This window comes from Theropithecus gelada, chromosome 5 (genome assembly GCF_003255815.1).
Source record: "Theropithecus gelada isolate Dixy chromosome 5, Tgel_1.0, whole genome shotgun sequence".
Lineage (NCBI taxonomy): Eukaryota > Metazoa > Chordata > Mammalia > Primates > Cercopithecidae > Theropithecus > Theropithecus gelada.
The window spans coordinates 12,119,380-12,132,163 of NC_037672.1; positions in this window are offsets into that span (position 1 = coordinate 12,119,380).

Consider the following 12,784-nt stretch of genomic DNA (forward strand, 5'->3'; position numbering starts at 1 on the left):
GCAGAGCATAGACTGATTGTCACCAGAAGCTGGGAAAGAGGGCAAATAGATGCTGGTCATAGGGTATAAAGTTTCAGTTAGACAGGATGAGTAAGTTCTGGATACCTATTGTACAGCATGGTGACTACAGATAATAAATAATGTAGAGTGTATTTGGAAATTGCCAAGAGTGTAGACTACAAATATTCTCACCACACACACAAAAAGATAAATATGGGAGGTGATGGATATTTTAATTAATTTGACTTAATCATTCCACAATATGTGTGTGTGTGTGTGTGTGTGTGTGTGTGTGTGTGGAAACATCACATTGTACTCCAAAAATATATATGATTTTTAATTGTTAATTATTAATAAATAAAAGTCCATACACTTCACAAATCAATTCTCTTTTTAAGAGAAACTAAGTTTCATAGTGGTCCACCTTTGAGACAATAACATATTTGGAATTCTAAGGGAAATGGACAGACTTATCAAATGTCACCCAAAGATCATGGCTTGAAAGTAGCATGGAAACATGGGGAAATCCAAAGTTAGACTAAGTGTGGAGAGCAGAGCATCTCTCATCTGCTGGTGGTGGAGTTTCCTGACACGTGGCTACAGCAACAGATCAAGTCACCCTTGCATAGAGCTGCCACCTCCCAGAGAAATACAACTTCCATCAATTTACGTTATCATGATGGGAAGAGGGAAATCTTTTCCAACAATTATTGGGTGTAACTCTGCAAATGGATGTCACAATACATGAAATGGGAAACTGTTTAATTACTGCTGTTAGCTCTGATACCTTCTCTCTACAGATTCCTCACCAAGACCAAGCCAAAATAACTTAGCCCTAGCACATCAAGAAAAACAGCCAGCACGAAATAGCCTCAGCCCTTCCCTAGCACAACCTTCAAATATTCATGTGCTAGACCCTGGGTGCTTCTCACCACCCCACACAGCCAGGCATCTCTCTGCCTTATGAACATTCGCTGTTTCCAGGGCTCCCTTGAAACACATTCCAGGAAGTGTACCCCATAGATGCCCTGATGTTGTGTTTTTCAATCAATGTTCAAACAAACCAAGACATTTTTGTACACTAGTTACGAGTGTGCTCTATGGAGTCATACTGGCTGTACCTCATCAGCTATGTGACCTTAGAAAAATGATTTAACAGGCCGGGTGCCGTGGCTCACGCCTGTAATCCCAGCACTCTGGGAGGCCAAGGCAGGGGGATCACGAGGTCAGGAGATTGAGACCATCCTGGCTAACACAGTGAAACTCCGTCTCTACTAAAAATACAAAAAATATTAGCCGGGCATGGTGGTGGGTGCCTGTAGTCCCAGCTACTAGAGAGGCTGAGGCAGGAGAATGGCGTGAACCTGGGAGGTGGAGCTTGCAGTGAGCCGAGATCACGCCACTGCACTCCAGCTTGGGAAACAGAGTGAGACTCTGTCTCAAAAAAAAAAAAAAAAAAAAAAAGAGAGAAAAACAATTTAACATCTCTGTGTCCAGTTTGACCACTGGTAAAACAAGGATAATAGAAGTATCTAATAATAGCATAATTTTCAAAGAAAATTTAAAAACATGACACATACAAGTATAGATTGCATAGCTCTCAAAGCTCTAACTCATTAAGTAGGAAACCAACAGGGTAAAAGTAGTTCAAAGAGCATTTGAAGAACTGACATTTTATAGACACTAGAATATCAGAATAAGATTGTTAGATTAGATACAAAACTGGTTAATGTCATAGAGGAAATATGTTCATAAACTTTGGAGTTATCTTTTCCACTAGACCAAAAACATTTGCATCTCAATCAGACAAAAACCTACACATTGATGAATAAGTTAAAGAGTCTGGGCCCTATTTAGCCAATAGTAAGTGATACACAGGTACACACCCTACAGTTGCACTGTCAAATATGGTAACTACTAACCTCATGTAGCTATTTAAATTTAAATATAAATTAAATAGAAATAGATAAAACTGAAAATTCAGTTTCTCAGTCACTGTAGCCACATTTTATGTGCTCAGTGCCAGCTGTGACTAGTGGCTTCTGTGTTGGAGAGGACAGAATGGAGCATTTTGGCCATAGCTCAATGTTCTAGTGGACAGCACTGGCCCTAGAGAGTTCTCAAGTGAGTATATTAGCTTTCTGTTCGTGCTGAAACAAATTATTGTAAACAGCAGCTTTAAAAAACACACACACACAAATTCATTATCTCACAGCTCTGTAGGCCAGAAATCCAGGTCGGCTCAATTGGTTTCTCTGCTTCAGGTTTCCTAAGGCCAAAACCAAGGTGTCAGCCAGTTGAGCTCTAATCAGGAGGCTCTAGGAAGAAAGCACTTGTAGGCTCCATGATACTTAGTTGTAGGACTGTGGTTCCTGTTTCCCTACTGGCTTTCAGCCAGGTGGCCTTACTCTTAGAGGCTGTTTGCATTTTTTTTCTCCTGCTTTCTATGTGTCCCTCTCCAACAACACAACTCAGGTCCCTCCTGCCCTTCAAATCTCTGAATTCCCCTTCTGCTCTTGATGCACACCAGCTGAAGAAAGTTCTTTGCCTTTAAAGGGTCAATTGATCAGACTGTGTCCACATTGATAGCCTAGGATAATCTCCCTATCTTAAATTCTATCAGCTTTATTACATATGCAAAGTCCTTTTTACCTGTAACACAACAACTCACAGGACCCAGGAATTAGAGTGTGGATATATTTGGAGAGGTCATAGCGGTCTCATTTGACAATGTTGAGTGTGACTTTAAAAGAATGTGCAACCCTCTTTTTGCCTTATTTCTAAAGGTTGGCTAATTTTTTCTTTCACAACTTCCTAGGGCTATTGTAAAGACTAAATGCATATAACATATATATATAACATATAACATATTGTAAAGACTAAATGCATATAACATATATATATAACATATATTGTAAAGACTAAATGCATATAACATATATAACCATATAACATGCTTAGAATAGATCTTGGTGTTATATGATCATTAACCTTTCTGTATCTACCAGCTGTTAGGTTGGAGTAGTAATCGTTTCTTCAGTATGAGGCTGTTGTGAGATTTAAAATGTTAACATATTAAGAACATATTACAGTGCTCTACACATAAAAATGGCTCCGAATTCCTTTGGTCTTGGTGAAGAACCAAAGGTGGCATGCTGACAAGCAGTGTTTCTGCCTGCTGGAGGGGTAGAAGAAAGAAGTTCCAGTACGTCTCCTCTCCACCCACCCTCTGGTGTCCTATATTCTAGCCACACACAGGGATGATACTACAGTCTGAAAATTTGTGCCATCAAAATTCACGTGTTGAAGCCCTAACCCCCAATAACTACATTTGGAGATAGGGCCTAACTTAAAATAATTAAGGTTAAACAATATCATAAGAGTAAGGCCCTGATCCAATAGGATTAGTGTCTTTATAAGAAAGGAATGAGACACCAGAGTTCACAGGTCAGGTGAGGACACAGTGAGAAGGCGGCTGTCTGCAAGTCAGGAAAAGAGCTCTCACCAGCAACAAAATTGGCCAGCACCAAGATCAAGATCTTGGACTTCCCAACCTCCAGAATGGTGACAAATAAATTTCTGTTGTTTAATCTACCCACTCTATGGTACTTTGTCATGGCAACACAGGCTGAATAAAACCAAACCCACAAAGCCTCAACGAGGATGACTCAGAGTGAACACCACTCGCCCTCAATGAGCTGTTGTTCTCCAGTGAAATATCCCTCCCACAGAGGAAAATGGGAATCTGCTTGACTGTAGGCCAGAGAGGACAGAGGGAATAAAGACGAGCAGAATAATGCCTGTGTATTTGCTCCCAGGGAAGCCAAATCCACCATTACAGGTTTAAAGTCATCCTCTTTGTATGTAGCCTTTTGAGGTTAACATAAGGGCCAAAGGGCAGATTTTTATTGGCATCGTGTTAAAACCTAAGCTGAAGCCATCTTTTAATCTTGATTTTGGCCTTGTCTGTGACGCCTTTCCATCTTTAGTGTCCCTGAAACACCCCCCTGGGACTTCCAGCCACTGCAACTCTCTCACTTCATTTTACTCATTTTTGTTGCAGATGCAAATCAAAAGACAAGAATCCATGTATGCAAGAAATGTGCCTTTCTCTTGTAAAATTCTATGTAGTTTTTATTCAAAGCCCCTATTCACACCATGAGGCCCATATCAGTCAATATAGGATTCCCTACCCCTCTCTCCCCGCTATCTTAAGCACAACTTGAGTTTCACATTGAACCAAGGCTATAGGGACTATGTAAGGTTGAGAGGGTAGCAGGATAGGTGGCCTTTGATTGCCACCTAACCACACCCCTTCAGCTGGCATGTTCAGCATCCAGGTTCATTCTCAGTAGCTTTTCCTGCAGGACCCTCATTAGCCATCAGTAGTTGCCTCCTAAGAGTGACTTTCCTGTAAGTCTGTGCTATCCTGAGCACATAGAATCAGTTTACAATTCCTCAGTCATGCTGGCTCTAGGTCTCTTCAGAGTTATCTGAGACCCATCTTCTGGGGAACCTCTTGTAGTTGCTTTTACTTGACTCATGAACTGTCTTCTGGAAACAGTCTCCAAGCACAAGTATATCCATGCACACAGTCCTCAACACTCCTTGCTGTTTCTCCTTAGAATGTAGCCAGCCAAGCCTTGCTTTCCTGGCCCAGAAAGGTGAGTGCTCCAAGACTGGTCACATGGATAATCACTTAAAACTAATTCCTCAATTGTGTCAGATAGATAGCCCCTAAACATCTGCTTCAGATAATCCTCCCCTCACCCCAGCCCGAAACGTTCCACCAAATGTTGCAAAGAAAAAAATACAACCTGTGCAGCATTGCAGCTGGTCGGTGACCCAACGCTGCAGACTGACACCTGGGAACAAATCCACACCGGGAAGGAAGATCTGATTTCAGTGTGTTCATTTCCATGATTCAGGAATAAAGTCTTCTCTCACCTCCTGTATCCCCAAAACCTTGAGAGAAGAATGTCACCCTGAAAACAGACAAAAACCTTAGGGGATGCTGCCACCAGTGAGGCTGCCCCAGGGCTTTGTGATATGAGCACTTAACATCTTTCAAGTGATCCCGCCAAGGCACCTGGCTCCATTTATTTATTATTGTGTTTCAAACCTTTATTGGTATTCCCAATGCATGCCAGGATAGATCCGGAGTGACAAAGAGTAAGAGTTTCAGAGAAAATCTAAAAGAGCACTGACTACAAACTCCTGTTGTTACAGATTCATCCTGAGAGGGAAGGTTACACACCCAGAGTCACAAATTGCTTAAGTAGCATAGCTAGGACTAGAAGAACCTAGTATTGCTGACGATTCACAACCATGGGAAAACTGAGGCCTGAGGCTTGCAAGTACAGCTGGCTGAGAGGTCAGCTTAGATGTACAGACTTTCCATCCTCTTCAAAACCAACATTAGCTTCCAGGACAAAGGAAAAAAAAAATGTCAATTTTATTTTGTTCTGGGTGTTTTTGTAAGAAGGGCTTCTGAAAGCCAAAACAACTCCCTTCTTGCCAGAAAAGAGATCTTTGTTAGTAATCTGTTTGCTAGTCAGCTGATCTTAAGATCTTCCAGAAGCTCCAGGGTGTCTACTATGTTGAGATTTATCCAAGACTTATTGGCAGTTGTCACTTCACTTGCTTCATCAAGAAGGCTTCTGCCCATGAGGAGCTGCTTAAAAAGAACCTCACCATTAGGGGTGTTGTGCCTCTTGCATTCATTTTAATTCTCTGTGTTTACTCCAAACTCTATTACAGTTAATCATACACATATCTATTTACCCTTGTGGATATAGAGTGCTCTCCCTTCATCATTTCCTGCTTCACTCCCACACCCCTCTTTTCACACACCACTGCAACCACTTTCTATCTGATCTCTTGGTTTCCATCCACCACCAGTTATCAAGATGATCTTTGTAAAATGCAAAGCAACTCAAGTCTTCACCCCACTCCATCCTTGCTTAAGTGCTCCTCATGATCTCCTGCAGCCAGAATTAATTGAAGAATTTACTTCGAAAGACCCTCCATGATCTTGCACCAAGCAGATCTAATCAGTTTTATCTTCTAATAATGCCTACATCCTCCTCCTAACCCTATGGACCGGTGAGACTAAAGACCACACCATTCTTCAAAACCATCACCCTTTTTTGTATTATCATACCATGCCACATAGCTAGAAAGTCTTCCTTCCACACCATCACATAAGTGTCTCCAAATCAACCTTCACCCAGTTCAACTGTCACCATGTTAGTTAACTATTTCTCACTGCCCTTGGAAAGTGACTTACTTCCTCTATTCCTGTGATACTGTACCCATTTATGCACCATATTCTACACTGTTGGCTAAAGCAAACTGAGAGTTCTCAAAGAGTAGGAACTGGGTGTTGTTCATTACTCATTACCTGGGTTCTTGATAAAATTCTTTCAATAAGTCAATGGCAAGACTTGCATCATTAATCTTTCTATTCGTAAGTCTTAACATAGTATCATGTCATACAGTAAACACTCAAATTATATCTAAAAAAAAAAAGAGAGAGGAAGGAAGGAAGGAAGGAAGGAAGGAAGGAAGGAAGGAAGGAAGGAAGCAAGGAAGGAAAGAAAGAAAAGAAAATGGGAGGGGAAGGGAAGGGAAGGGAAGGGAAGGAAGGAAGGGAAGGGAAAAGAAAGGAAAGGAGAGAAGCCTGTCACCCAAACTCACCTATGAGTTCTTCCCTTCATTTCCACTCTCTGCCTGGGTCAGTAACACTACTTGTTCTTTGTGCAATTCCCTAACTTTGGGCTTCTCTGGATGAAGGTGCTGAAGCCATATTTGCAGTACATGACAAAAAATTTTCCTATATTCTCCCATTAAGAGCATCAGTAAATTAGATTAGTGGTTTTGACATTTTTCTGCCTGCTTGTTGACCTAATCCTCTAAATAGAGCCTCTATATTCCTTTCTCATGGCCCATCTCAGTGTTTATAAGGTGGTAGAAGTTGTGGGACTTACCTGTCGCTGGGCCAAGGTCAGAGAGAGCAAAGCACAGCTTTATTAGACCTTGGAAAAGTTCCCAATAGGAGGCTCCTTCTCACATACATAGGTTGTAACTGGTAAAATATCCTGTAGCAGCTTCTAACTCCACTGAAAAGGCAGACCACGGCCAGTAACCCTCACCTAATATATCAGTGTAAATCTTATTTCTATCACCTTTTATTCCTCACTCCTTTCTGTGCCCAAGCTGTATGAGGTCACTAGGAAATTGTTTGAGTTTCCTTCCCCAAGTATGGAGGAACCCACTTCACATTGCCTCTTTTTTTTTCCTCTGCTTAGATTCACTACCAGTTGGGGATTAAAAGTTTTATGTCAATGTTATGGCAGAATTGGAGGCTTCTAGAACTTGGGGTACCTTAAAAAGTTATTTGTCTGGGTTTCTCATTACAGTGGAGGATGCAGAGGGTGTACAAGAGAATAAGTCCACTGTTGTCATTAAGCAGAAGTAAACTGGCTAAAGAAGTACTCTGAAAACTGCTACCCACATGGTTTTCCTCACTCTGGCGCCAGAATCTTAACTGAAATAGACAGTGCTGTTCAAGCAGCTCAGGTGTCTCTATAGAGCAATGCGTGGAGGGGTCTTAAACTCAGGATTTTTATAATAACAGTTAATTTTAAAAGATTGACTTCCATGCTTTATGTTGAAAACTAGCTATAGTTGTCTCCATTGACAATCTAAGCTTGTATTCATTAAAGAAAAACCTATCAATTTTAGTTCTTCCTTGCTAAGAAATGTTAGAAAGTTTCTAGCTGGACAGAGTAAAGAAAGACTCCCAGCTCTGGTCCACTCTGGATTTTTCGTCTTCCTCCAGGCTATGTTAACCCTCTTAGGGCCCCACATTGTTTTCTTCCCTTGTGATCTGCCACTTCCTTTCCTGAGTCAAGGTCATATTTTCAGTTTCAGCTTGTGCTTTTCTCTAAGCTTTTTTGCTATGGTAATAAAAGGCCAGTTTTATATTTGACAACTTTTTGTAAAATGGTCAACTGAGGGGGGTCTAACATACAAATGGATTTGCTCCATTGGCTGGAAGCAGGGTGACTTGATATTTCCTGTGTAATGTTAATAAGTATTTGCCTTGTGTGGAGCAAGTCAGAATTTTTCCTATTTAACTATTTCATGCCTCTGCTCCCTGGATTACATTAGCAAGGAGGAATGAGTCCTTTGGGAGTGGTTAGTACAATAGGTTTTCATTTCTAATATAGCTTGACCAGTTGCAATAAGATTCCAGAAGGAAAAAAAAATGCCTAAATTAAAAGCATGATTTCTCCTGGACAGAGATCTAAATCCCAGTCTAATGAGGCTTAGTTCCTTTAAAGAACATTTAATCTGGGTAAGGATATTAACTCCTTACACAAAAGACACTCAGCTAAACAGTTTACATTATTATTTCATTTAATTCTCACAACATCACAATGAGATAGATATTATTATTATTACAAATAAAGATTCTAAGGCTTAAAGAGATTAAGTTGTGCAATACTACACATATATTAAGTGGCAGAATTAATTCCATATATACATGTGGTTCTACAGCAAAAACTTAGCATTTAACCATTGTACTAAAATGCTCAGGCACCCATAGGCATGGATAGTGCTGAATCTCTGTATTGCAATGGGAAACAAACCTATGCTTTAGATGCAAGCCAGGGTACTTAGAATACACTGGCAGTTTCTGGACTGCCAGTTTAGGTGCCATCCTTTTAGAACTGGCTAGTAATCTCTTAAATACTTCCAAATTTGATATCTCTGAGCTATTTATCTTCAGTCTTTCAAAGTCTCAACACTTTTGCAAGCTTACCTCTTGATGAGGGTAGAGATGAAAGTAGAATGTGTTAGACACCAGGGTTTATCTGTAAAGGGGAAGGAGAGATTATGACTTGGGTGATTAAGTGGGGGTGGGGGGTGTATCCTGATGAAAGAAAATCATATCAGAAAGCTCAGCTGAATGTCTTCAAGATCTGAAGACACAAACATGTGAACCGCTTTGCCTTTTACAAATTCCTTTTGCTTAAACCCATCTTGGCTTCCTATTTTCTATTCTCTAATTATTCTCAGTCCCAACTCATTATACTTTTCGTACGGGATTCCATACTTCAGACTTATTTTATTCTGATTCTTTTTGTGCAGTGTTCTGTGTATGCCTATTAAATCTAGTTGAATTTTAGCATTGATGAAGTATTCTAGTCCCATACTGATCTTCTTCCCAATTGTCCTATTCAAATTGAGGCACGAAAATCTCCAACTATTATTATTGAATTGCCTGTATCTTCCTTCGATTCTGTCAGTTTTTGTTTCATTTGTTGTGAGACACTGTTTTTAGGTTTATTTTAGTTATATGTTTATAATCATTATATCTTACGGTAAATTGACATTTTTATTAATATATAATGCCATCATTTGTCTTTTGTAACAGGTTTTTACTTAAAGTCTTTTTGTCTGATATTAATATAGTCACTCAGCTCTCTTGGTTACTGTTTGAATGGTATAAATTTTTAAATTATTTTACTTTCAGCCTACATGCTTCTTTGAATTTAAGGGTGTCTTTTGTAGACACCATATATTTAGATAATTTTTATCCATTCTGCGGATCCCTGCCTTTTAATTGAAGTATTTAATACATTTACATTTAATGTATTTACTGATAAGGTATGATTTATGTATGCCATTTTGCTATTTGTTTTCCATTTCCTATGTCTTTTTTGTTTCTCTATCCTTAAATCATTGCATTCTTTTGTGTTAAGTAGGTATTTTTTTAGTCTGCTATTTTATTCCCCTTGTTTCTTTCACTTTTTTTTAAGTCATGTATTAGTGTTGTTCCAGTCATTACAATATTGTATTTTGACTTATAACATTCTAGCTGAGATTAATATCAACCTAATTTCAATAGTATATAAAACTTTGTTCCCTCATCTCTCCTTTGTGCAGTTATTGTCATACGAATTGTCCTTATGTGTCATATGACCATCAACATAGATTTATAATTATTGCTTTATACAGTTGTCTTACAAATTATACAGAAGAAAAAAGTTACAAATAAAAAATACATTTATACTCTCTTTTGTATTTACCTATTTAGTAACCTTTACTGATGTTATTTCTTTATGCAGATTTGAGTTACTCTCTAGTGTCATTTATTTTAGCCTACAGCATTCCTTTAGTATTTGTTGTACAACAGGTCTGATAGTGACACATTTTCTCAGTTTCTGTTTATCTTGTAATGTCTTAATTTCACCTTCAATTTTGGAGGATAGTTGTGCTGGACACAGAATTCTTGGCTGACAGTATTATTTCTCATCACTTTGAATAAACATTCAGTTGACTTCTGGAATCACAGTTCCTAATGAGAAGTTAGCTGTTAATCCTACTAAGGGTCCCTTGTACATGGCCATTCACTTTTCTCTTGCCACTTTTAAGAGTCTCTCTTTGTCTTTGATTGTGATGTGTCTAAGTGTGAATCTCTTCAAGTCTGCACTACTTGGATTTCATTGAGCTTCTTGGGTGTCCACCTTAATATATTTTTATCATATTTGGAAACTTTTCAGCCATTATTTCTTCAAATATCCCATCTGCCCATTCTCCTTTCCCTTTTTCTCTCCTCTCCTCCCCCTTTTCTGCTGACACTTCTCATCCTTTTCCCTTTCTTTCTCTTTTCTTTCTTTCTTTCTTCCTTTCTTCTTTTCCTCCTTCTCCTCCTCCTCCCCTTTATTCTTTTTCTTCTTTTTTCTTCTTTTTTCTTCTTCTTTTTCTTCTTTCTTCTTCTCCCTGCTTCCTCCTCCTCCTCCTCTTCCTCCTCCTCCTCCTCCTTCATCTTCTTCTTCTTCTCTCTCTCTCTCTCTCTCTCTGTGTCTCTCCCCCTCTTTCTCCCCACCCTCCTCTTTGAAGACTCCTACTATGTGAATACTAGTATGGTTGATGGTATCCCACAGGTCTATCCAGCTCCTTTCATTTTTTGTTGTTCTGTTCCCTTTCTGTTTCTCAGAACAGATAATTTCAATTACTTGCATTTAAGTTTGTATATTATTTCTCCCACCTGTTCAAGTGTCCCTATGGTGACTTTTTATTTCAGTTATTGCACTTTTCAACTCCATGATTTTGATTTGGCTGCTTTTTATTATTTTTATCTTTACTGATATTTTCCATTTGTTGAAAACTCATTCTTCAGCTCTCTTTTACTTCTTTAAACATGTTTTCCTTTAGCTCTTTAGATATACTTTAAATAGCCTGTTTAAAGTCTTCCTCTAGCAAGTCCAACATTTGAGCTTCCTCAAAGACAGTTTCCAGTGACTGCTTTTTCCTGTGTAAGTGTCATACTTTCTGGATTCTGTGCATATCTCATAATTTTTGTCAAAACTGAACATTTTAGGTAATATGGCAATCCTGGATTCTACCCTCTGCCCCCAACCAGGGTTTGTTGTTGTTACTGTTTGCTGTTATTTCTATTGTTTGTTTAGTAATTTTTCTGAACTAGTGCTGTAAAATCTGCACTCTTTGACATGTATCAACACGGAAGTCTCTGCTCTGTTAACATAGTGGTCAACTGAACAGAGATGTCCTTAAGTGCCTGGAACCAATAAGCCCCCAAGTCTTTGACAAATGGTTCTATGTGCATACTGAACATGCCTTCAACATTTAGCTAGACAGTTAACTACTCTGTTTTAATTTTCAGTTTCCCCTAAGTGAAGCCTCAAAGTCCGACACTGGTGAGAGCTTAGAACCTTCTAGGCCTTCCCTGAGCATTCATACGTACCACAGCATGCACATGGCCTTCTAGATACTCAGGAATGTGTCAGAGCTCTTCAGAGCCCTTTATGGACATCATTTCAAGCATTTCCTGTTAAGCTGTTATTTGCCCCAACTATTATTCACTACCATAGGCAGCCATGATATTAAACAAATGCTCCTAATTGTTTTTCATAAATGACCCTAAGAAAAAAGCTATTCATACTAGGTGATCTCTGAATCAGTTAAATAAGACTGCTTTGAGAATGGGGTCTTCCAGGGAACCACCAGGCAGGTCAAAAAAAATAACAATTCTCCAGAAACAGGATTTTGAGAGTTCCAACCCTCTTTTGCCCCCTCTAGTGGCAGCCAAGCCTGGGGTTTTTACTGTGTTCATAGTCTGTTGGTTTTCAAGGTTACCATGGAGCTGGAAATGAAGGGATGAGAATAGGAAAAATTAACACTGCACTGTTCATATCAGGTTTTAAAATTCAGCTGTTCTTCTTAAATGTTCCCTGAATTTTCCCCAAACCTTTTATTAATTTCTGCAGTTTTTAAAAAGTTAATTCTGAAAATGTTTGCGCTTGTTCTTATTGCTTTTATGGAGGAGAGGACTTTCAGAGGCCCTTATTCTACCATTTTCACTGATACCCAAACCAGACTCACTTTATGTCAGTGTTTCTTTGCTCTGTTTGACCCACTTAAGCTTCTGAGTGCTCTTTATATTCTTTTTTATTCCAATTTATTCATTGCCCACTTTCAATCAAGACTTGTTTTTCCTATCTAAAGTCTTTCAAATATTTTTTCGCTTCTACTGCTGTTGGCCTTAAGTAGGAGTTTTATCATCTGTTACCCAGATAACTTCAACAGTGTCCAAACAGGTCCCTTTGCAGCATGTCATATACTATTCTAATCCATTCACCACCCCAGACACATTGATCATTTTGAAACATAAAACTGACTTTCTCTTTTCTTATGTAAGCTCTTCCATAGATTCACATTATCTCCAGAATAAAGTCCAATCGTGGCCATG